The sequence below is a fragment of the Mastigoproctus giganteus genome, chromosome 11, assembly GCF_048544385.1.
Source record: "Mastigoproctus giganteus isolate SK-2022 chromosome 11, ASM4854438v1, whole genome shotgun sequence".
NCBI classification, from domain to species: domain Eukaryota; kingdom Metazoa; phylum Arthropoda; class Arachnida; order Uropygi; family Thelyphonidae; genus Mastigoproctus; species Mastigoproctus giganteus.
Genome location: NC_143585.1, coordinates 68,967,304 through 68,991,981, shown reverse-complemented (window position 1 = coordinate 68,991,981; position 24,678 = coordinate 68,967,304).

Here is a 24,678-nt window from a genome sequence, read left to right as displayed (position 1 = left end):
CTCCTTCTCTATTTACTTGGCGCGGTGATACCTTATCTTGGGTGATCCGCAGTCTTGTTCAATTACAGTGAGTCTTAAGTGAAGAAGTCCTCAAACACTTGAGATTTTCCTTGCGATTACACACCTGCAGAGTAAGAAAGCGAATTAAACGAACGCTTTACTTCCCCAACTGGCGGCCAACACACAAGGGCTCGCTTTTATCCACTTCAAAATTGAAAACTTTTCATAAAAGTTGGCCGATTTTGAGGTTTCTTTGCATGACTGTATCGATTATGCTCTCAATTTTTACCAAAGGCGGACTCTTGTAAGTATATTCGCCTAGTTAATGAATAGAACTAAAACTTTCAATAGATACATTTTTAGAAATGGTTATTGAACCCTCATGAATATCCACTTAAACCCCACGTCCATTAATCGTCAGACAATTCGTTATACGATAGTTAGGTGCATGACAATGGTGGTCAAGGCGAAAGTACACGAGTACACGCATTCGAGGTGGCCATTGTTCAAATGGATTGGACTGATTTATTGATGCTGAATATTCAGCGTGTCCACTCGCACAGATGGAAATGCTGCCCGAGTTAGAGATCTAATTCTGAAAAACAGACTTCTCAACAACCAAGATTGATGAAACAGCTGGGACTGTTTCACTCCCACTTGTTTCACACTCAATAAACTAATTGACCCGTTGGGCTAAGACCAACCCCCCCCCCCCCGAAAAGAAATTATATTTAATGAATAAACCAAACTTTCATCTAAAACAGAATGCTAAATGTATACGTCATTAAATTAAATTAAATTATGATCACTTGCCGATCGATATAAGGTGTGTTAAGTAAATAATTAATTATTAAAATAATACCAAGTTAGAACAATAATCTATATTTTTTCTAATACTAATTAAATATAACACTTTATTGTTATTTTAAATTTGTAAAATCGAACCAGTTATTTCGACGAAACTTCACAACTTGCATTACAACTGGAGTCTCTTATAACAGGAACCATAAATAGGATGAATAAAGCTTCTGTTGGATAATGCACGCTTGGTTAGTAATTTAAACTACCGGAGATAATATTCCATAAACAATGAGTGGTGATTCAGTTTCTCTAAAGGTAGTGATTATAAGGAATTAAAGTTATGAAAACAGTGCACCAACGTTCGCCTTCTCCGGCCCTCTTCAGTTAGATCTTACGTGTCATACCTAAAATTCTTAACACAAATATTAACTGCGACATTAAGAAAAGTACCTGAAGAAAGATAATAAACCCTATTGCCATCGTAATTGCATTGGAACTAATGTCTCTCCAGAGTCTCATATATCCAAAAGGATACAGATAAGTACTGCAATATCGTGAACACAGGGATCTTCCTCGAATGGCCAAGAGCATAGCTCCTGTTTGCTCTTTAGCTGAAAATGGAAACAGCTGAAATAAATGATGGGACGGATCGCAATGGAAAGATGGAATTGGTACTACAGGTAGTTTGTAAACTGTTAGCGAAACTAGAAGATAAATAAAAACTCATCCGAAACTATGCAACCGAGAGTTATTTAAGCAATATATATGTGCTTGTGTAGTTAGATAAACAGATGTATAAACACGACGAAATTATTGCGAGTGGAAATAAAGAAATAAATCTGTTTTCTCACTAATGAGACCTCCACCAGTTAAGCCTAATTTAAATATATTTGTAGTAACAACATCAACAAGAAAACAATATAAAGATAAAATAAAAAAAAGAAACTAATCTCGTAGCAGTTAATATTTAAGATTATCTTTGTTTATATATATGTATATATATATATATATTCAAAACATTAAAAATAAAAACAAGTCATGACGACAATTTGTGTGTTTGGGAAATTAAACAAAATAGAAAAAAAAAATCTGCATCTGCATCTAAAATGTTTATTGTAGAATGGCAAAGTAGACTACCATTACTGATGGAGGTTTCTGCTATAAAAACATATAATTATTCCTCAGTATAATTGATTTATACCTTAACTTGATAAGAAAGACTATTATATACATAAAAAACTGACTTAATTTACTAAACAACATGAAGAGAATAAGGTGGCTTAATTTTACAATAATTTGAAAACTGATTTAGCAATGAAGTGTATATTCCACAACACCAGACGGTAGTTTGTTCTAAACATCAATTACTCTTTGGCTGAGGGAAAATTTTCGCACATCCTGCAGCCATCCTTTTTTAGTGTGCGTTTTTGTACCCTTCTGTGCATTGTCTAAGGAGTTAGAATATCATCAAGATTAAGTTTACTCAATCCATTTAAAGCCTTAAATACTTCAATCAGATCTCCTCGAAAGTGACTGTTTTCAAACGCTTAAATCTTCAGAACCGAAATCATTCGTGGTAAGATACCCTTCTCTGGTTACAGGGCCAAGAGAGATCCTTTGATTCCTGCTGGTAACGTTCCCTTATATCATCGATAGAACCCCGTGAGCTGTTCTGGAAGCCTCTCTGTACTGCTCACAGAACTTTGTCTGGTTGTACAATTACCCCTAGGGCTCTTTCGTTCCCAGTACCCTAAGTACAGTACTACTTAATGGATGCGTTATTCTGTGATTACTGCTTGCACATACAGTACTTACTATTTACCAATGAATCAAGAATGTATCCTTGAGAATTATTCACCGTTATTTAAAATACCTTTTGAACTTGATTCTCTGCACCGAATGGGGATTGACAGTCGGATCAAATTATCCGAGCAAATCAATTTGTTCAGATAATCAATTTAGTCAGAAGCAAACTGATTCGACAGGTTAGAAATTTTTATTGTGTACAGATACTACAAGTTTAAATTATATTAGCGTTTTACGATATCATGTAAAACACAGTTCTGATAAAACGCAGAACTGGGTTAGTTACTGCAATTCTTTTTCTCGTTCCCTTGTTATTTTCTTGCTAGTACAGTTCGCGCACAACATCGGAGTGCAAAAAACGCGAAATACTTTGGTGATAAATATTCAACACTCGCTCTCTATGACTGTACATTCGACACGCTCGCGGAAAGCAAGAAGAAGGAGAGTAGACCATTAGAACATATCGACCTTAAGAATGGAGTCATTTGATGAAGAGGGAGCGCAATGCTATTAGCACAGTGGGATTTCGAAACATCCCAAAAAGCGTGTAGGGGAGAGAGAAGAGGAATTATGTGAAACACTGTTTCTCTCATTATTGCAGGGGCTAAGTAGAATTAATGAAACTAAGAAAGTTAAAGGTCTTAAATATTATTTAGTACATCGCTTCAAGTACGCCTTTCGCAAAAGATAAATTAGCTGGTCTCTGACAACATTTACATTTGTTTGAATAATGTTAGCAGTCGGAAGATACCTCTGCTGCGAGCCAAGGTGTTCTGTCTCCTACCTATCTTTAATTGGCCCACTGTTTATCTACTTTATTTCCACTGCAAGTTAAGTCACTTTCCAATCTTTACTTTGGAGTCACGCGCTACGTTCTTTAATTAAACTGCAGCTCTGGGTGTGAACAATTACACATCCCGAGTTTCTAGAACTTCGCTCTACATCTTCAATAATCTAATGAACGAGGAATGTAATTGACTGCCTCGCTATTAAAGGAGAAGTTGGTCTTTTGAAACTAATTACGAATAAGAGTATTAGCCTTGTGAGAAAGAGGTTGCAGTAGAGGATTATAAAGAGGAAAAGTCACACCGATGTTGTGGTGAATGGGATTCAAATATTTGCATCAGTTCAGGTGAGTGCGATGTGTCTGTAGTCAGCTCTGTACAAAAGTGTTAATTGATCGAATGATAATTCAGATTTCCAGTAATAACCAGAACTCTTTAACGAATGCATAAATATTTTAAAGACGATCTTTGTTGAATGTGACACTCCTTGTTGGATTTCTGAGAAATATTTTGCAAGGGTGAAGCCGCCGGAATAATTAAATCGAGTTGAATTAGTGCTTTGTGCAGAGACAGTCATTAAAAGGATACAAGTGGAAAAGTAATAAGCTATTGTACGACTTTACTCATTCTGCACAATTCTCCCAAAAGTTTACGAATAAATTAAGAAAATTATATATTTTTTTTAAAGGTTAAACGGGACTCATCAGAGAACAGAATTCTTGGAGGGTACGGATGGGTAAACTATTTATTATTTATTATTTATTTATTTTTTTTTTTGGCTGATGCCATATATCTTTGTTTTCTTGCATCACTTGCCATTACTGCTACTACTACTAGAATTGTATAGGCACCCATATTGAGCATGATTCCCCGCTGTCAGGCCTGTTTAGCCGTTTGAAGGGATCATACCCCCAACTGATGTATATTCGAGCAACTTGTATCGACTTCTGTAATGTGACCTTTTTGGTAATTCTTATAGAACCCCCTATAAATGTCCCTTATACCTGTCCAACGTTTCTGGCTGTTCTATGGTACACCATCGTACCATACCTTGCTTCATCGCAAGCTGCACGAGTAACACCACGTTTTCTACGTGCGTGTTCTGTCGATTTTGTCGAACACTGTCGTTGAGTATCTGCACTGCACAATAAGGACATATGTTCCAAAAGCCTTTAAGACACTTCAAATGTCAAGGAGAGTGGCCTTTCCATGCTTTGTCTCTTTGTTTTTGAAACAGCTTCGTCACATATAGCGATCAAATGGAGCAAGGAGGAATCGTCAGAAGCTTAAACGGCACTTCGCATGCATCGAGTCGGAACAGCTTCTGTCCATCAGTGAAACAGCGTCGGAAAGAACTAAATCGCATATCTTCCTTTTGGCTAAATCTTATGTCAGAATCGCACGAATCGTTTCTCTGTTAATGCGCAGTTCTTCCATTATTCGAACAGTCATTTAACTATTAGATGTAATCACTGTGAAAATCTCTATGATCGTTTCCCGGTATCGAAATGTAGTTGGGCGTCCACACTGCCCGTCGTCTTCCAGATCCTTATCAACATCCCTAAATATTGCAAGCGACTGGAAAACACGTGAGCGAGGTTAAAGCATCGTTGCCACACACTTGTTTTACGGCTGAAAACTACACAGCGAAGAATGGAACGAATTATATTAGGAATTAGTTGGATAAGAAGAGAAACAACACATGGATTAGGCAGCAAACTCAAGTAAAGGACATTCTTGTCAAAACTAAAGAACTGAAATGATCTTTAGCAGGCCACATAGCTCGAAGATATGACGACAGATGGACTAAGAAAACAACAGAATAGTACCAAGAGGAGCTAAAAGAAAACCTGGAAGACAACAACGGAGATGGACAGATGAAATTCACGAGTTCATGAATATACCTGTCTGACCAGTCTGCATGGGTATCATGCAGACTGGTACTATGACACAATGACAAAGGAACTGGATGGAACTGCATGAATTGTTGAGGAGGCTTCCATCCTGCAGTGGGTTGATAATGGCTGCAGTTTTACCTTTTTTACCTGATGTTGTGGTAGTGGATCGTTTGAATAAATTTATGAAAGAACTATAGACAAATTATTGGAGCGGATCGACAGGTGATATGATAGCTGATGCTGCATATAAGCTTGCTTTCTTGCATCATTTTCCACTACTGATACTAATCCGGCACTTATATCAATAATCACAATTGTGCTTAAGAATCCAAGCAAGAAAAGCGTGACATTTCTTTCTTTAAGTTGTTTACACGATCATCTTGTCTTTTAATCTTTTTTTTTCGGCCAGCAGGATTTAAACTTCCTAGATAATGCAACTGTCCGAATTCTCACAACAGAACAAACTTGCCTTTGTAGTGAGTTGTCCTGGTACTTCACTTCTTTAAGATGGCTTCTCTAAAAGGTTAATTCGCCATTTGTTAAAAAGATCAGAATATTATGACAGCCTATGTGTGGACTAGCTAGCCTCTTATTATATAGCAGGCGGTTTCTAGACAATACGCAGACAAAGCATTTGTTAAGAAGTTTCTCAATGTGAGTGAGATGTCATGCGGTCTAAGAAATCGGTTTTCAATCTTGTAATGAAACTAAATTTATCTGTTTAAATTAGTGCAATATCAGCTCGAAAGTTTGTTCAGCTTTAATGTTTGAGAATAGGAAAAGCAGAATTTTAGTTGCATCAACTACGCAGTTTAAATCCTTCTCGCAAAAACAAACGGAAGGGCAAGACAGTCATAAATATATTCAACTACCACTTGGTATATATCTCTAAAATTGGGAAAATTTTAAATTCCGGTACCTCTCAATCCACGAAAGTGCCAGATTTTAAAGAGTTTACTGTATATGCATACCTTCATCCAACATGTCATCACACGCTTAGCAGAAATGGGTGAACCATAATCATCAGCAAACAGGTCAGGTATAAGTCTTATGAATACCATGGGAGCTATAAGAAATTTAAGCCAGGATCCTCTCAACAAAGTATTGTAAGTATATCGGTCGTCTGAGAACGTTACCAGTAGAGGATTCTTCATCAAATATTCCATGCCAACTCCAACCTGCAGTCCACCAAGCAGCGACTTCACAAATCTGACAGCTCTGCCTTTGCCCAGATGCCACATGTAGCGCAAAACTGGATGCTGACCAGAACATTTCCATCAAGGACAGAGAATTGAGACGAAGAATCCACAACTATCCATTCAACAGACTTCTCTCACCCCTTGACTTCATCGTGTACCTCTGTATGGCTGCAGACACATATGTAAAAAAATCCCGATTGTCTAATAGTAATTTAAATTAGTCGCACTGTAAATTCTTCATTTAACAGCATAAAATCACTTCTTGATTAGTTTGTTTATATTTATTGTTTTTAATTTCAATTAACCTGTATACTTAAACTATTACATACTTTAATCTTTCCAATTATGAAATCACCTCCTATGCTAATTAAACATCCAATGTTACATATATTCGTACACATATTCAGCAATTTCTTAACAATAAATGCTAAGAATGGCATTCCTTATAGCGATGAAATTAGTTCTGAGGTAACCAGGTCAATGTAAGAGACCACTTTCGTAATCTCCAACGCCAGAGAATGGATTTGCCCTAATAGCCAAGCAATTAAATATTTCCAGTAGGACATACCTTAATTACTTCGTGCTCGCAATCAATAACAAAAACCTGTTCATTCCGACAATGGCTGCTCTTGCTCTAGGCTCTCACTTCCAAGACTAAACGTGCAGATCCGCGTTTTTTGGAAGTCATTATAAGATCTAAGGTCATGAGAGTTAAAGGAAGTCATTTTAAGATCTAAGGTCATGAGATATTGATGTTATTCGTAACAATATCAGAATGCGATTTCATTTCAATGGAAACATACGGCCAAGTTGCCACTACTTTTTCATCATCCCTCCTATAACTAAGAAAAATAATAAGAAATGCTTTCCGTACAGTGTTCTCGACGTTAATTATATTTAAGTCAAATTTCAGACTTCGCCATTCGCAATGCAAAGTTACAAAGCGGTGTATTTGCAGTGCGCGCGCGCTCGCGCACTTTCTGTTGACGGATGCAGTATGCTCTACATTGCGTTTTACTCCAAGAGCACAGAGGTGTGTAAACAGCGCTAAGAGAGTATGACACCCAACTAATTGTCACGTATTTCATATGTTAAACTTTTTTTTTTTTTTTTTCATTTTATTACTACCAAGAAACGTTCTGTTTATCAAAGAGCTACGGAGGTGGAGAAATCGTGAAGTAAAATGCAATCTAAATGCCTTCTCTTTAGTGAGGCGCTTCTAAGACGTTCCTGTGTGTCACATGTAAACTTCCCATTCATTATATCTGTCTGGAGTCTGCCTCTTGGGGGAAGTGAGGTTAATTAATCTCTGAAGACAAATTTCGCTTTTTTTTCTTTATCAACAAGCTTCTTGCGAATAGATTAAATCTGACTCAAATGAAAGTGAAGGCAATGTTGGTGATGTTAGAATACAAAATGTTCAGGGAATACTGTTTGATATATTTTACACGAGTAGCTCATTTTTAAATTGATATTATATATGTTATTTGGCATAAAATATGTAATAATTAGTTAATAATTCGGGCGATTCAACTGGAAATTCAATCGAACATAATTTTACTTGCTTATATACTTCTCATTGGCTGTTAATAAATAGAATTCTATAATAATACGCAATAGCACTTATATAATACAACGTATTTTTAAGATAATTGCGAATAATAATGAGTAAATTGTTTTTTTTAATTATAAAAGTAGTAAAAGCAAATTAATGAAACCTTTTATTCAAGATAGCTTTTATAAGATGTTTTATAAAGAATTATTTGTTATAAGCAGTTGTTGTGGTCGGCTTTAGGAGCATCAGCGACTAAGGTCATATTGCAAGAATTCTGAGGTCGATTTTCTCTTTTGCTGGACGTAAAACTTAAGTTTCCGGGAGAAAAATACACTACCATCGCCCAAGACTGACTAACTCAGCCACGTTGTGAAAAAGGCCCATAAAAATTCGTCACGTCATCGACAGGACTCGAACTAGGGTCTTTTCCCCCGTACTGTCTCAGTAAGGCAAAAATTGGGCCTTGGGAGATGTGAGGGTGCCTAACAATCAAAATAAGATTTCCAAGGAAAAAGGGAAATAATAAAAAGAAAGAATAAAAATATCCCCCCCACAAAGTATCATACTGGAAGTGAACTACGTTTTCTCTAACGTTCTGTAGTGAAATCGCCTTTACTGAATTTAATTTTCTGGAGTTTGATTCCAAAATTGTAATTTTTTAACATTTTTTGTTTTTATGGTTCCATCCCCAACTTGAATTTCACGCGGAATAAACCAAAAGTTGAATTCTCATTAGTAACTTTAAAATGTGTAAATTTTTATTAAAAAAGTTCATATTTCCTTCGAAAAATGAAACATTAATCACTCTGAGGTATTCATTTTTTGTTTATTTCATTATTTTGCCTATTCTAAATTCAAAAATCGTGAATGAAAAACAGATAGTCTTCTCCAGCGATTAATCAAACCTTGAACATTGAATAATTTATCTGGATGGAATCTGAGATCCGACATTGATAAATGATTGATATTTTTATGTGCAGTACCCGACCAGAAATAACCAGACACCTGAATAGTGTCTAAATTTCTGATTATCTCGAATCAGGCGTAGAAATGGGTAAAATAAAACACGAGACTGCAGAATATTCACAGTATTAAGCAACCATATTTAAAAATGAAACATTGCGATGAGTTATTTGATTCTAATTTAAAATGGAAACCTGTTGCGTTCATCTTGTCACGATAATTAAATTTTCAGGAGTCATTATACAACTATATGGACTTCCTCCATATAAATTGGACTTTATTAATTTCTATTGGCTGCTCAATTTTAAATAATATGCTAAAATATTGTTTTTTTATTACGATTTAAATAGCGCAAAGTTTTCTTCGATTCCATTCTCACTTCAGCCGCCATATTGGAGCCTCTTGTCAACCATAAATATATTTTATTTATGAGTTTTCGACCGAAATTTTATAAGGAGTTACGAAAAACACGGAATGCTTGAAAAGCTTGGGGTGTTGTCTTCAGTATTAGGGCGGTAGTCGTAAACGTCTACGTACAAGACAAATGAAAAAGAATCGCATCTTGACCACAAATGTAATTTAGAGCCAAACCATCAGAGTCTGTTAGGAGATAAAAGGATCGGAATGAATGTGAAGTCAATCAGTGCTCTGATCCAGAGGCAAGTTTCGTTCTGTGTGTGTGTGTGTGTGTGTCTATCCCCCCCCCCTCCAACTGTACTTCACGCACAGCTTCACCAGGTGCGCGAAAACACACCCACATGCACGCGCACGAAGGAAAAAAAGAGAGAAAGGAATAAGAAGAAAAGTCTGAACTCTTCCCAAGTCTAATGCAATCACGGGTTCAAGTTTTTACTCCTGTAGAAACATTACGTGTACACCAAAACTTCATTTATTTTGGCGAGAATTGCGCTACGCTAAATGCTATTTGCTGTATCTTGATAATTGAATTTATATTTGTTGTACAATTGTACGGGCTTCTTTCACAAAATATTCCATCCTAATTAATTTCTAATTCTGCAAGTTAGAACGCAGAAAGTATATTGAAAACCTAAAAGCAATGTGAAAAACGAATATTAGAAACATCCGATTAATGAGATTGCAAAGTCCGATGAAAAGAAATTACATTTTTAGAACGAAGTTTAATACCTCTGGAGAAAATATCAACTCGCAGAAGCTATTCAGAATAATATATTTTACAAAATACCTTTCAGTATTACCTTTAAAATACTTTCGGATAGTTACCTTATTAAGATTCCGAGAGGAGAGTAATTAATTAAATGGAACTGTAAGCGCTTTTGGTTAATGAAATTAAAGTTCATAATAGTTACTGAGTGCAGATTTATTCAGATATATTTTCTTTTTTATTAGATGCCCTTCTAAGATATAAATGCAAACAGTACTGTAAATAAATTTGGTTCGTCAGTGAGTGAATTCATTTGCTTAGCTTGAAACGTACGTTACTAAGACACTTCAAATGAGATATATTTAAAAATAACACGGTATATTCTACATTTATCCAAGGTTTTGCAAATTTTCTTATTTTTAATGTGATTATAAGTGTTTATTCGTAAATTATAATTCAGAAAGACATAAGACCATCAAATTGTGCATCAATAATATATTTTATAAAAAATTTAATATAATTATTAAATTTAAAGTTGGTATCTCATTATTTATGGTTTCCACTCTGGATCTTCAAGATGTTAATGGATCTTGTAGGATCAGAATGAACCATGAACTTTGCCATCTTATTCAGGATGCTGACATCGTCATATTTGTGAAGAACCAAAGGCTTGCCTGGTTGGGAAATGGATGATAGCTGTACACGAAATGGAAATCTACAGGGAGGAGGGCGAAAGGAAGACCACGAAAAAGATGGATGGATGACTTAGAAAAGGACTAAAGACCATGAGAATAAGAAGTTGGAGAAGTTTGACTTCTGAGAGGGCTTATTGGTGGAACATTGCCGAGAAGGCGAAGACCCAACCAGGGCTATAATGCCAGAAGACGTTTTGGATCTTCAACTTCTGATAAATCACTCAAATGTATTCATTTAAATAACTGAATTAACTGTTCTCATTCTTTTAAAGAATAGATGAATCAGTAGACTAATTTTTAATTTTTGTTTTTATTCATTTATTATTTATTTAATACTTTACATAGTGGCATAGTGTTTGGGTTGGGATTTTCCACAGCTGTGCCGTATACTCTGCGCGGTAAAACAGTACTCTGTGAAAGCCAGAAGTGTAGTGTTGGGTTGTGTTGTGTTGTCATCTGGCTTTTCCGTGGAGCCCCTGATGAGGCTCCATGTTGCTCACCACTAATCTCTGTGAGGTAAGCCAGGCAGTCCCAGAGATTAGTAGACGATATATATCTATAACGAAATGGGAACCGCTCCGAATTCGATCTGGGACTCGGGTTTTAAAAAGAACCCCGAGAGCACAAGGTCCGAATCCACTATTTCCATGCGCGCAGATTCGACTCAAGTTATTAATAAACGCTCCAACGAACTTAATTAGCAGCCTACAATTGGCAACAAATTTCTAATTCATTTCCAGTTCAATGGAATTTCCTAAAAGTAATCTACTTTATTATTTCTTAATAAAAATCGTTCGTAAATAACTTCGGTAAGATCAGTTGATAGTGAGCAAACAAATTTGAATTCTCCAAGAAAGTTTATCCTCAACCAGAGTTTAAAATCACCAGAGTAAACAACGAGAGAATTTTTCAAGATAAAAATTCATCAGCCAAACTAATTGCTAACTGGTATTTGCTGCAGACAATGAAACCTTTATCCACACTGCGTAATTATATCCCTTTCCTTAAAAAAAAAACAAGAGTGTGAATAATCGGACACATCTTGATTATATAAGAACATTTATTTGTTCGGTGGAACTGGCTACAATGTTTCTTACTAATTAGATTTCCTGCTCTTCCTTAGTATTTACAAATTAAGAACGGCGATAAAGAATTCTTTTTATAAAAATTACTCTAACATATGCATAACATACGATTCAGCATTTGCCCTTCCTTGACTGATCGAATAATTGCATTTAAAGAAACTGCAGTTTGGTAAATTTTCTAGCCGGCTTTAATTCACTTGTAAATCACAATTTAACAGAACATTTTACTTGGTATGTAAGCATTTTAAGTGTGAACTATAAAAAATAAATGGAAACATTTGAAGCTTTCTAATATAATACCGCATTCCTCTTTTGTTTCGCGAATTTAGTTATTTTTCTAGACGTATTTGATGAGAAAATTGCTGAGTATCTTTGTCTGTATTGGTATTAATAATGCCAATGCAAATAATGGATATTGACCTACCATTAATATCTTTACCGGAAAACTAATAACGTATATTGAAACTTTTAGACTTCATGATGACCTCTAGTCTCCGTGGAATACTCTCCACTAGTTTTTTTGCCAATGTCCTCCAATATTTTCCCCATTCGGCCTTCAAAGCACCGACCAGGTCAGCTGTGTTTTTTGGGCAGTCTCTCCTCACACGCACCCGACAATTCAGTTAATCCCAGGAGTTATATATAAGATTGAGGTTAGGCTCTGGGCTGGCCCGTCGAACTTTTCGATTCTCATATCTGTAGACCTGGAAACCTGTGGTTCACGGTATACGGTCTACCAGTCGTGCCCGGATATGGTGGATACCCTGAGAAAGTTACCTGCCTGACTGTACCAGAAATGAAGGCATTGTGATGGTCTGGGCTGTTCTTCATAGTTTGCCTGGGATCATTATGTGTTCTGGACAAACCATGAATACTAAGGTCTATCTAGATGTCCTGGACGCTTTATCTGTATTGTGACAACAAGTCAGGATAGACTTCGGAATTCGTCGTTTTGTCCAAAATGCTCAATGGTCCCAGGCAAAACTATGAAGAACAGCCCCAAACTATCAAGCTTCTACCAAACTTCAATGTTGGTAACTTTCTCAGGATATTCGCCACATCCAGGCACGACCGTCAGACTCGTTGACCATGTACCGGGACTTGTCACTCCAAAGAATAACTTTCCATTTGTCTAAGGTCCAAGAACAGAGGGTCTTATACTGAGCTAGACAGCGTCTGGCATCAGTTAGGGTAGTTAGTGGCTTCTGGATGGCTGCACCATCGTGTTAACCATATCATGCAGTGTACTGTGTACTCTATTAGTGCTGACGCGTACCAATCGTCTCACTGAGGGCCAATATGTTGCGACAACGTCGACCTGCGTTCCAACTGGATGATTCTTTTCAGGACTCCTCTATCACGTTCCATCAGCTTCAGAGGTTTCCTGAGTCGTTTTGTGACAGTTTTAGTGCCAATAGACTTCTCTTTGGAGATCATATCACGAATCGTTGACCTAAAGATCTTTGGTGCGTTGAAATGTCACGTTCAGCCTGTTATCATTCTGAGCTGGAAGTCTATTAACCCCATCTACTGCGGAATCTTGCATTCACAATAGTACTGCTGTCTCCCCACATGCATACGAGAATATTTATAGTTGTGTCTGGCACGTAGTGTTTTGGTGGGACATGACTGACTATCATTAAATACGTGTCCAGATTTTAATGGTAGGACAGTGTATCTCATTACTGTTGTGCTTCTGTATTTTATTTGTACGTTTTAATACTTGTTTTAAATTTATTTTGTTCATTTTTGGTCGCGTGGATCGGATGTACTACAGTACAACTCGGCTACATCTGTTAGAACACCCAGCAACAGTCTTTAACTGTTGAACTTCAGACTCAACAAATTTACCTTTCTTCTTCCCGATTCACCAATTTGTTGATGTTGTTTGAAACGACAGCGATATTTAAAAAAATCGTGTTTTTATGAACTTTACTTCATTAAATTGGGTTTCTTTTAGTGTTCCTTACTCTAACGTTTGATGTTTCTCTTTGACTTCATTATTTACGTTTCTTTTTAAATTTATAACAAAGTGTCGGAATTTCTTTTATGTATTTCTTTTGCGCAGTAAACTTCGAATGCTACAGTTAAAGACTGCATTCACTTTGTAGAAAAATAATGATTTACCGACTTTTGTGGACGACTCGAACCAGTTGAAAACAGAAAAATAACAGTTGGTTGAAGAAAAGAAAGAATATTCATAATTCTTATCCTTTTGTACGAGGATTTTCAACTTTTTTTTTTTATACCAAGAAAGTTCAAAGACATCATTACTTGAAGTATGGCATGTCAAAGCATTTCGAAAAGGCTGAGCTAAGTAACCATCGATTACTGATTGGACAAGACTTTTTCTGATTCGATTTTCTGGAACAATATTGGAAGCCTCCCTTCTGTAGAACAGGAATACGGTGTTTGTGTGGAAGGTTAGTGGGGGTTTAGGGGGAAGAAGTATGGGTGGTCGTTCAGAAAATCGATTTCCTTTCGTTGAAGCGTGTGGCACGAAGGGATTGTGTTTACCCGTAATGCTAAGAAATCTTCAATGAAAGGAATGCTACAAGTTGCCAGTAGCCAATTTCCGCCTGGTCTAGATAATTGAAACTGTTCGTTGAAGTCTCCCTTTAATTGAAAGTACTGATATTACAATACAGCTACCCAGTTAAATTTGGACACAGCCATCTACGCAGTGCCATGGAGATCGGAAGTATTCCTTGCAATAAGTTTTACTTCGGAGGGAAAATTTGTTTTTGTTATAAAAGAAATGTTCGTAATAACATTATTATTATTCCCCCCTCCCCCAAAACAAGGGCAGCATTGATTGGGTTTTCTGTGTGCTACTGAGAATGCCTACTGTTTTATATCCGAATCAAAGTTGGCTTCTAATTTAATAGTTGGACCAATTAAACTGGCTAGTATTTTTTTTTTGTTTTAAGTGCTTTCATATACGCTTTATTGTTTTTATCATGTCCAATTTAAGGCCATTAGGCAACAATATATTGTGACTAAATTGTGTGTATTCCTATATCCATCTGTCCACATGTAACAACTCGACACCTAGTGAACGAATTTTTATGAAACTTTATATTTGGCCCGTTTAGAAAAATCTGTCGAGTCTTACCAAATTTCATCAAAATCTGGCAGACAGAAATCCAGCAATTATTATTTTTTTTCTTTTTTCGTGCACAGCACACAGCTTATGAACATTATCACTGAAGTACTTTACATTATTTTTGTTGCCCTGCGCTGATTGGAGGAATGAGTAAGCAATAATGGCGGATGCGCAGAGCAGAAAACTTCTCGGTTTAAGCACTGCGCACATCAAAGTTTTTGATAACAATTTGGACCTTTAACATTTTGATAAGCATTGGAAAATCATTAAAGTATTTACAAAGTATTGGAAAATTATTAAAGTATTAAAATAAAGTATTAAAAAAGAATATTGCTTTGTTAAGAATGTCCATTTATTTTTTTTTTATTTAAGTAATAATTAATTAGTAACAAAAAGATAATTAGTTATTTACTTGTGGGTTGGTAATATCATCAACAGTGATCATTCGTGTATTAAGAATTTGCAGATAAAGGAACCACTAGGTAGCAGTGGTCACAGTGTACTGATGTGGGATTTACTTAAAGATATAATTACCATCAGGGGTAAAAGAAAGAGTTTTTGCTTCCGTAAAGGTGAGTACAGTGGTCTCAGACAGTTTTTAAATTCTGTACAGTGAGACCAACTCATGATGTTACCAACAGCAAATTCTAAGTGAATTTGTTCTTGGTTTCATACCTATTAAGAAATATTGTTTAAGGTTTAGGCCTAAATGGTTGTCAAATGAACTAATGAGACTCGTGGCAGAGAAGAAAAATGCATGGTATGCTTATAATTATCAGGCTACACAGAAGCCTATGGCAGATATAAGCTAGTCTGTAATAAAAAAGTCACAAAGGAGGTTAGGAAGGCGAAGGCAGATTACGAAAATTCTTTGGCAAAGGATGCCAAGACAAACAGCAAGGATTTCTTTACTTATATAAACTCTAAAAGGAAGGGGATGAATCTGATTGGTCCACTTGACATCGATGGTTCGACTGTTGATGATCCTGCTCAGATAGCAAACAAACTGAATGAGTATTTTGCATCTACATTCACACGTGAGGAATTATTACAGTTTGAAAATGGAAGAAGGTTATCAAATTGTAGCAGGGTGCTTAATGATTTTGTAATAACTGAGAGCAAAGTGGAGGAGAAATTGTTGAAGTTAAACATAAGAAAGGCAACTGGGGTGGATGGGATCTATCCAGTTATATTAAAGGAGGCTGCAAAGGAAGTAAGCAAACCCTTAGCCATAATTATGAGAGCATCCTTGGACTTAAGGGGAAAACCCCACGGACTGGAGATGTGCAAATGTATCCCCAATTCACAAAGGGGGATCGAAGGGTGACACGAGTAATTACAGACCAGTTAGTTTAACTTCTGTTCCGGGTAAAATAATGGAGTCACTGGTTAAAGATGCATTGCAGGATCATCTAGACAAGACTGCAGCAATAATTCAGACACAGCATGAGTTTGTTAAGGGAAAGTCTTGTCTAACAAATTTGATTGGTTATTATGATGTGATTACAAAGGAACTGGATGCAAAAAATAATTTTTATATCATATACTTGGATTTCAGGAAAGCTTTTGACACTGTTGCACATGGAAGACTACTGTACAAATTGGGGAAGAATGGTATTAAGGATAAGTTGCTACAATGGATAAAAGGATGGTTGAGTGGGAAAAGACAGAGTGGTTATCAATGGACACTGCTCTTCGTGGATTAAGGTTATAGGTAGAGTCCCCCGGGGTTCGGTGTTGGGCCCATTGTTGTTTTGTATATTTATCACTGATATTGATGAAGGTATATCGGGCTCAGTGTCGAAGTTTGCAGATGATACAAAAGTTGGCAGGGTTGTTATTGGTAGTGTGCTACTGCAACAGGATCTAGGAAACTTGGGCAGATGGGCTGAGAAGTGGCAACTGAAGTTTAACATTGACAAATGCAAAATACTGCATATGGGTAGAAGTAACCCCAGAGAAACGTACCAACTGTGTGGTACTACACTTAAGGTGGTAGAGAATTTAAAAAAAAAAAACTGGGAATAATTGTGCAGTCAGATATGAAGTTTTCTGAGCAATGCAGACAGGCTGCCAGGGCAGGTCACGGGGTTTTGTCAGTGATATACAGGAATTTTGCTAACAGGGAAAAGGAGGTGATTGTCACTCTGTATGAGGCAATGGTCAGGCCACGCCTTGAGTACTGCGTCCAAGTCTGGAGGCCTCATTTTAGGAAGGATGTAGATTTGCTTGAGCGTTTACAGAGAACGGCAACAAGATTGGTGAGGGGAATGAAGGGATCCTCTTACGAAGAGAGGCTTAAGTTCTGCAAATTGCAGGGATTGGAGACTAGGCACCTACGAGGTGATCTGATTGAGGTGTATAAGGCCTTGAATGGGTTGAGCACGTTGAATTCTGATAGGATTCTTCCACTTGTTCAGATTACGATCCTAAGGGGGCATAAATTCAAATTGAGGAAAGACAGATGAAGAATCGATGTGCGGAAATTTACCTTTAGCGAGCGGGTAATTAATTGCTGGAACAAACTTCCATCTGTCGTTGTGGAAGTTGATAGGTTAAATAAATTTAAGAAAGAACTGGACAAACATTTAGAGGGAATTGTTGTGTAAATTTTTTTTTTAAATTTTATTATTATTATTTTTTTTTTTTGGCCGATGCTGCATAAGCTCATACACTTGCTTTCTTGCACACATGCCACTACTACTACTACCTTTCGCTTCTAGTAAGCTTCGCTCAATTCCAAACAAAAATCACAGAAAAAAAAACCAATTAATTTAAGAAAACCAAAGGCGAATTGCCCTGAAATATAATGCACTGCGTACATGACGTAACTTGTATAAATAGTCTACAATGCATAATTTTAAGAATATGTAATTAATTTTAATTTACCTAAATTTCGTTGTTTACACCTTGATCACTCAGTAAATATTTTTGCAGATCATACTTGGCCCTTTACCCATAGATCTTTAACGTCACAGAAATCGATATTTCTGTGACGTTAAAGACAATAAACACATCATTATTGGAATATGAATTCCAGTGGATAAATTATCACATCTTTTATAAGAAAATTCGATTTAGAATTTTATCTATGAAATAAAATGCAAACATGGTGGAAGCTTCGAGAAGGAGAGTCCAGATTCATAATTTAATCACGGGCAATAATATAGAAGGAATTAATATTCCCTTCCGAAAGCCTAAAAGTGTTTCTTGAAGGAAAGAAGAAAATTAGTCGGTCTTTCCCTTGCAGTATTCACCGAGGCACGTAGTTGCAGATGCGGGTGGTTGTTCTTCGTTCGCTTACATGGCTAATTAATTAAACAATCCATCAAAAGTCACCGACACTGTCAATGGGGACCCAATAATCCGCTATGTTGCAAAGCTTTTCCGTACTCATTGTTCAACATGTAGCCTTAGTTGCTGTAGGTCTAATTGCATCCATTTATTTCCTCTTTCTTCTTTTCCCTACCATTCTGGCAATCTATCTTCAGATGTCCGGCTTTATCTCTTTACGCCCTCAAATCTATTACAACCCACCACTTTTTTCCACCACAACCACTTACTCAGCTATTTGGCTCTCACAACGCTGTTTCATTTCACTTTTTCACTTTTCTTTGTATTTGATTCCCTCTCTTTTTCTGTTTTTAGCCAAGAAATATAATCCTCTTAGATGGTGTGGGTATTACATCGAGAAGAATTCAATGTGAAAACGAATACTTTTCAAAATTAGCTTTAATATATATTTTTTGGTTTAAATTATTAACACGATCGCGAATTGGGTGTATTTTCAAGTGACCTCCTCAATTTATTATGTACATAAAACAGAGAGAAATGTGCAGTTAAAGGTACTGCTAAAAAGCTTACAAGATATTGCAAAAGACTTGGTATTATCATAATCAACTACGTTTCCTCTGGCGCAACAACACTATAAAGATGGCCGATTGTAGTTTGAGACAAGTGGGATGAAGGCATGATTAAATATATATATATATAACGGAAGATAAAGCTACAGTGTCCGTTATTATTTATGAAGGTGATCATAAATGAGTATTCTTCAGCATGGACTGGAGTAGTGTTTGGAGGTCACTCAAGGATCAGTGCTCGGACCACTCTTGTTTATCTTCCTACGTGGTACTGATGAGGGAATACAGGGGAGGGGTTGGCTGTCGTAGGGTTTTAGGCGCATCCAACTTAAGCTATATCCATTATGTCTGTAAAGTGGTGTGTTCTGTGGTCGATTTGCTGTTTGCTGGACGAAAAACGCAACTTTCAGTCACGTTGTGAAAAAGACCTATAAAAATTCCTCGCGTCTTTGACGGGATTCGAACGCAGATCTTTTCCACCTGGTGTGGGGAGGACAGTGATTACACCTACTGTGCTATTCACGAGGACTGGAATACAGGGTAAGCTCTCAAGGTTTGTTAAGGATTTCAAGGTTAGGAGGGTGTTTAAAGATCAGAACTAGGCTATGCTGCTTCAAAAGAATTTTGGAAGTGTTTTCTGAAAATGGAAGCTAAACTTTGATGCTACCAAATGTAAAGTATCGCACTAGTGCAACAGAAACCCAGGAGTACTTTAAATTAAAAATTAAAGTGGTATAGAAAATTAAAATTAAGTTTTAATCATCGGGCCAGTTCATTTACTTTGAAAGGGATGACGCCAAATTTGGAATGTCGTATTGGAATTCAGTGTAATCTGAAAGTGCGATGATTTATTTCGGAAATAAAGTCTGCAAAAAAGTGGATATATCGAAAGTAAAATTAAGTTTAACATTAGAGTAGAAGCTCTTTCTCGTGTAATACAAATTGCTTATTTATTTATTTTTTTAAACAGGAAGCCAAAATACTACAATGGCCTTATCACGAATAACAGAGCAAATACTCGCTTCTTCCGTTCAATGTTCTCGTCACAGCTCTTTGAATGGCGTTGACGTCATGAACAGCCGGCTTCGGGAACAAAAAGAAATCACACAGGGCTAAGTCTGGTGAATACGGTGGGCGCGACAGTACTTTGACTTTTTTACTAGCCAACCCCCCCCCCCCCCGAACAATGACAGTTTTGTGTTTTGGGGCGTGTCTTGCAAGAGGAACCAAACGGACGTTTTCTCCATATTGATCCACACACGATGGGTTCTCTGCAAGAAACGTTTCAAAACGTCCATATAGTAGGGCTGGGCAATGGCCAAAGGGCTGGGCGTTTCAAAACGCCCAGCCCTTTGGCCATTGGGTTCGAACTCTTTGTGAACAATTGCCTTACAATCTTAGAAAGTGGTGAGCATGGTTTTGATTTTATTTACTTTTTTTTAATGATGAACCGTTTTGACTTTGGGAGAGTTTGCCGACTTCCACTCCGCACTTTGTCGCTTCGTTGAGAGGTCTTACTGAAAACACCACGTCCTATCATTCGTAATGATCGAATTCAGGAAGTTGGGTTTGCTTTCAGCGGCCCCATTGAGTTTTCTGCAGCATTCAATGGAATGTGGAACAAATCGCACACAGACCTTCTCGTTTTCTTCAAATCCTGGGTTATCATTTGTCGAATGGTTTCCTCCTTATTAACGCACAGGTGTTCTAAAATCATTCGGAACGTTGTGCACGGGTCATAGTGGCATAGTGTTTTGTGAAAGGCGCCACCGGTGGTTTCCCACATCTGCGCCATGGTACTTTGTGAAGAATTACAGAAACTCTGTAAAAGCCAGAAAAAGTGTAATGTCTGTTTTTTGTCAGAGTAGTGTTGTGTTTTGTTGTTGTGTTTCTGGCTGCTTGGCCGCAAAGGCCCTAGTGGGACCCCACGTTGCCCAACACCACCACTGGGAGGTGAACCAGGCTGCCCATCATACTCTGGCTAGTCTTTGCCAGGGTTGCCTAAGCTTCCTGACGGAGGCCAAGTTTTAAAAAACTTGGCCTCCCGCATCTTTTCAATCTACTCTGGCGTTCCAACCGTTTTTTTATGGCGCATTATAACCTTAGTTTCTAATGTGCAAAAAAAAAACCCAAACCAAACCGTTTTTGATGAGCCCAGTGATTCTCTTCCATGACAGAAACGTTTGTGCCACTCGAACAAACATGCACGAGACAGACAATTCTCTCCATACACTTGCTTCATAATTTGAAACGTTTCCGTGGCACTTTTGCCCAGTCGAATACAAAACTTGATGTTTGCACTTTGTTCCATTGTCCCTCCACAACACAGACACAGCAGAGGCGTGCAGTTCAGCTCACACTACGTTCTGAAACGGCGAAAATTTATACTGACTTTGTCTGCGGTGCTCGAGGAACAATCACTCTTTCATTCCATGTTTACATCTAGTGGATGACAGCACCAGCACTCGTCTCATAACACCAGTCTCATTTTCCAATTGTCGCGCTGTGTATTTATCTTTAAAATTAAATGGCAGATTAGCCAAAGTTATGTCGTAGGATTTAATGTAGTGCAATTCCTAGGAAACTCTTGGTACAGGAGGTTTCTTTATTGTGAGTACCAAGACAGTATTGGCTGCAATTTAAAATAAACTCGACGAATAAAAAAAGAACACACATTTCGACTATCGTATATATTATACAACAATAATCACTTCACTATCGTATCCGCTTTGGATACGACAGTCCAGATGATTTAAGGTAAGTTGAAATAGCCCTTGGACGTTTAAGTTGAAATAGTTGGATAGCCCTTGGACGTTTGCCTTGAAAAAGCAGGAATTGGATAATGGATCGATATTCAACTTTATCTATGATTATACCCTGTTACATTCAGCTCAATAACAAGAGACAAGAATTATATCGATGAAACATCTAGAATATTACTAGATAAACAAGAAATACAGTGAAAAAAGCGTAGCTTTCATAGAATACACAGAAGACGGTCAGGGGGACAACCTTTTGATATCTCCTGGTATATGAGGAAGATCACCTCTGTACATACGAAGGAAGGAAGGGTTTTTGGCTAAAGGAAAACATCCTTCTACCGGAAAATCTGCCAATTATTTAATAAAACCCCGCACCTCACTCTTTTTCCTTTTGCATAACAGGAGTATTCATTATTCATAATTCCATTACTGTTTTGGATTTAACGGTTTTAAGTCGTTTTTCGCTTGAACCATTTTAGCTCGACGAATGTATGGAGGCACGAGTCAAGAGGCAAGATATCAGCGTTGTCACAGCAACGCGTCGCATCTATTCGTATGCAGATAACTGCAACGAGCGAATTGAATTACAATAATTTTATTTATATTAATCTTCTCCAGCTTCTTGAGGTGGAGTTCTCCAAAAATACTCCATGGAGCGCGCGAGTACCTTGTACCATCAAGTGTCATAAGGATTATTGAGCCAAATACGCCAGACATGGAAAGTGTTGATAAATGTATCTTCGCGGTAATTGACAATAAAGTGAATCCCGGCAAGCAGTTTTAACGCAACAAAATTTATATTTCCTTGGAAGGATGTTTTTCGCTGTACCTTGTCTTCGTGAATTCTCTAAATAAAGACTACATGTTGCTTAAGATACATAGGAAAGGATGGGAATTTTACATAAGATAAATATATTTTCCTGACAAGAAACATCTGGTGCCATGACCACGTGGGAAAGATGTAAAAATTGCGGACAACACAGGAATAATATAATGGACAAAAAATCGCTATCAATCAACTGGTAAGTTGGTGGAGCGCGATATTAGGCCCCTTTATCTTAGAGTAACAGTGCTTGGGCCTAATAAACTTACTACAAGTAAGACTCATGGTCGATTATTAATTGAAGAATGTAACCTTCTAACTCTATAATACAGTGCATCGCAACTTTCATCAACAAAAAATAAACTTTGAATAAATGTTCTCGTTTTTGTGATTTATTTAGCGTTTGTACTTTTAACATTCGGTCTTGATTTTTCATTAAAAACAAATTTTAAATTGTAAATTATTAAAATAATCTCCAGTATATTTATCGATCAGAAATAATCGTCTCAGAGAGAGAGAGATGCAAAAGGATTTCAATGAAGAAAACAGAAAACCGGAATAGTGTCTTGGATATTAAGAATCGGAGACCATGCAATTCTAGTTTGAGTAACCAGCCATAGTGGGCAATCAAAGCCTATAAAACTTCCTTTAAGCAGGATCAAATTCTATCAGAAGTGTTAACCGCGAGGACATAATATATTGGTTGTGTTTTTAAGATCGGGTTTAAGTTTCAAATCTGGCAATGGATTTACTTTTATTTAATTTCTTCAGCATCATCAGAAGTCTCAGATAAACTTGATTGATGACATCGTCTGATGTTGAAACAGTGAACCAGTAAATCCTTGGTATCCGTCAGTATTAAAATGGCATAATGATGCAAGTAAGCAAACCTATCCAATTTCTCCATCATTAATTTCGTCAAAACCTCCCCTCGGCCGCCCTTCTGTGCCCCTTCTATAGAAGTTCCATTCTTTCTTTAGATGCGACCTCTAAATCTGGATTCAATATTTCAACTGTGGTTCCACAATCATCTTATTGAGTGGGATAATAACCTCTTTCCCCTTGCACAATTCCAATTAATTACCACAGATTGAACATCATGTACTTTTCTTTTCGCCTGCTTACACTGTATGTTGAACTTCATGCGTTTCTTTGTCGTAATTCGCAAGTCTTTCCCATTCCGCAGATTTAATTCCTCTCCCCACCGATCTATAAACAACTCCTGGGTTTCTCCCTAATATCCTGCATTTGGTCCCATCTGCTACTCCAGTCCACTCTGAAGGATTGCTATTTATGACAATCTTTTTTTTGCTGTCATTCAACCAACCCAAATCCACCGATGGATCCTCCCTATTATCCCAGTCTTCTCTAATTTATATAATAATCTTCATAAACAACCGCATCAAGTTTCCATTTAGTAAAAGTATGCAAGCTAGTCGAAATTTTGTTTTAGGAGTCATTAACAATGACTACTGAGGTATCTCCAGTAAACTTTGCAAATGGAAACTCCTGTGGAGCAAACTGGAATGAATTATCTACGTAGGATGAAAGGCCAAGATAGAAAGGGTTAAACCAACTAAGAAAGAAAAGGATATCTCCAACAGTCTGCAAATTAAAAGCTTTCCATTTACATCATTACAGCAAGAAAGAACAAACTTAATCTGAACGTTTGTTGATGTTTCAGTTTTGTTTTCTTCCATTTTCATTTATTCGCTATTAAAGTTCTTTGGTTTTCGGAAATTTTAGTAAAGGCAGCTGCAAATGCTTTCAACATAGAATCTATCTCAAAAGATAAATATAATATTTCGAAATATTCGTTAGAAAACGTTTCACGTTCATTCTGAAAGAGCAAATTCTTTAAATCCTCAAGAAATCTTTCACTCTGACACTTTCGATTTTCGCAATTCCAATTTCGAATCTAAGTCCAGTGTCAACTGGAATTTTCCATTAAACATTCAGTCACTTTAATTCAATTGTTCGAAAGCATTCCAACCGAAAGTTTGTTGTCGAAGGCATCCAATAAACAATATTTAAAGAAGTAACTTTTCCGATGTTTTCTTATTTGTATAGACTTCCAAATTTATTTCTCGACTTTTTCAATTTCATATTTCCAATTGAACTGTAAACAAAACTTTCTAATATAAATTTTTAACCATTTTAGTTTTTCCTGACAAATTCTCTGTCAAACAAAGCAAAAAAAAAACAGACACGGAA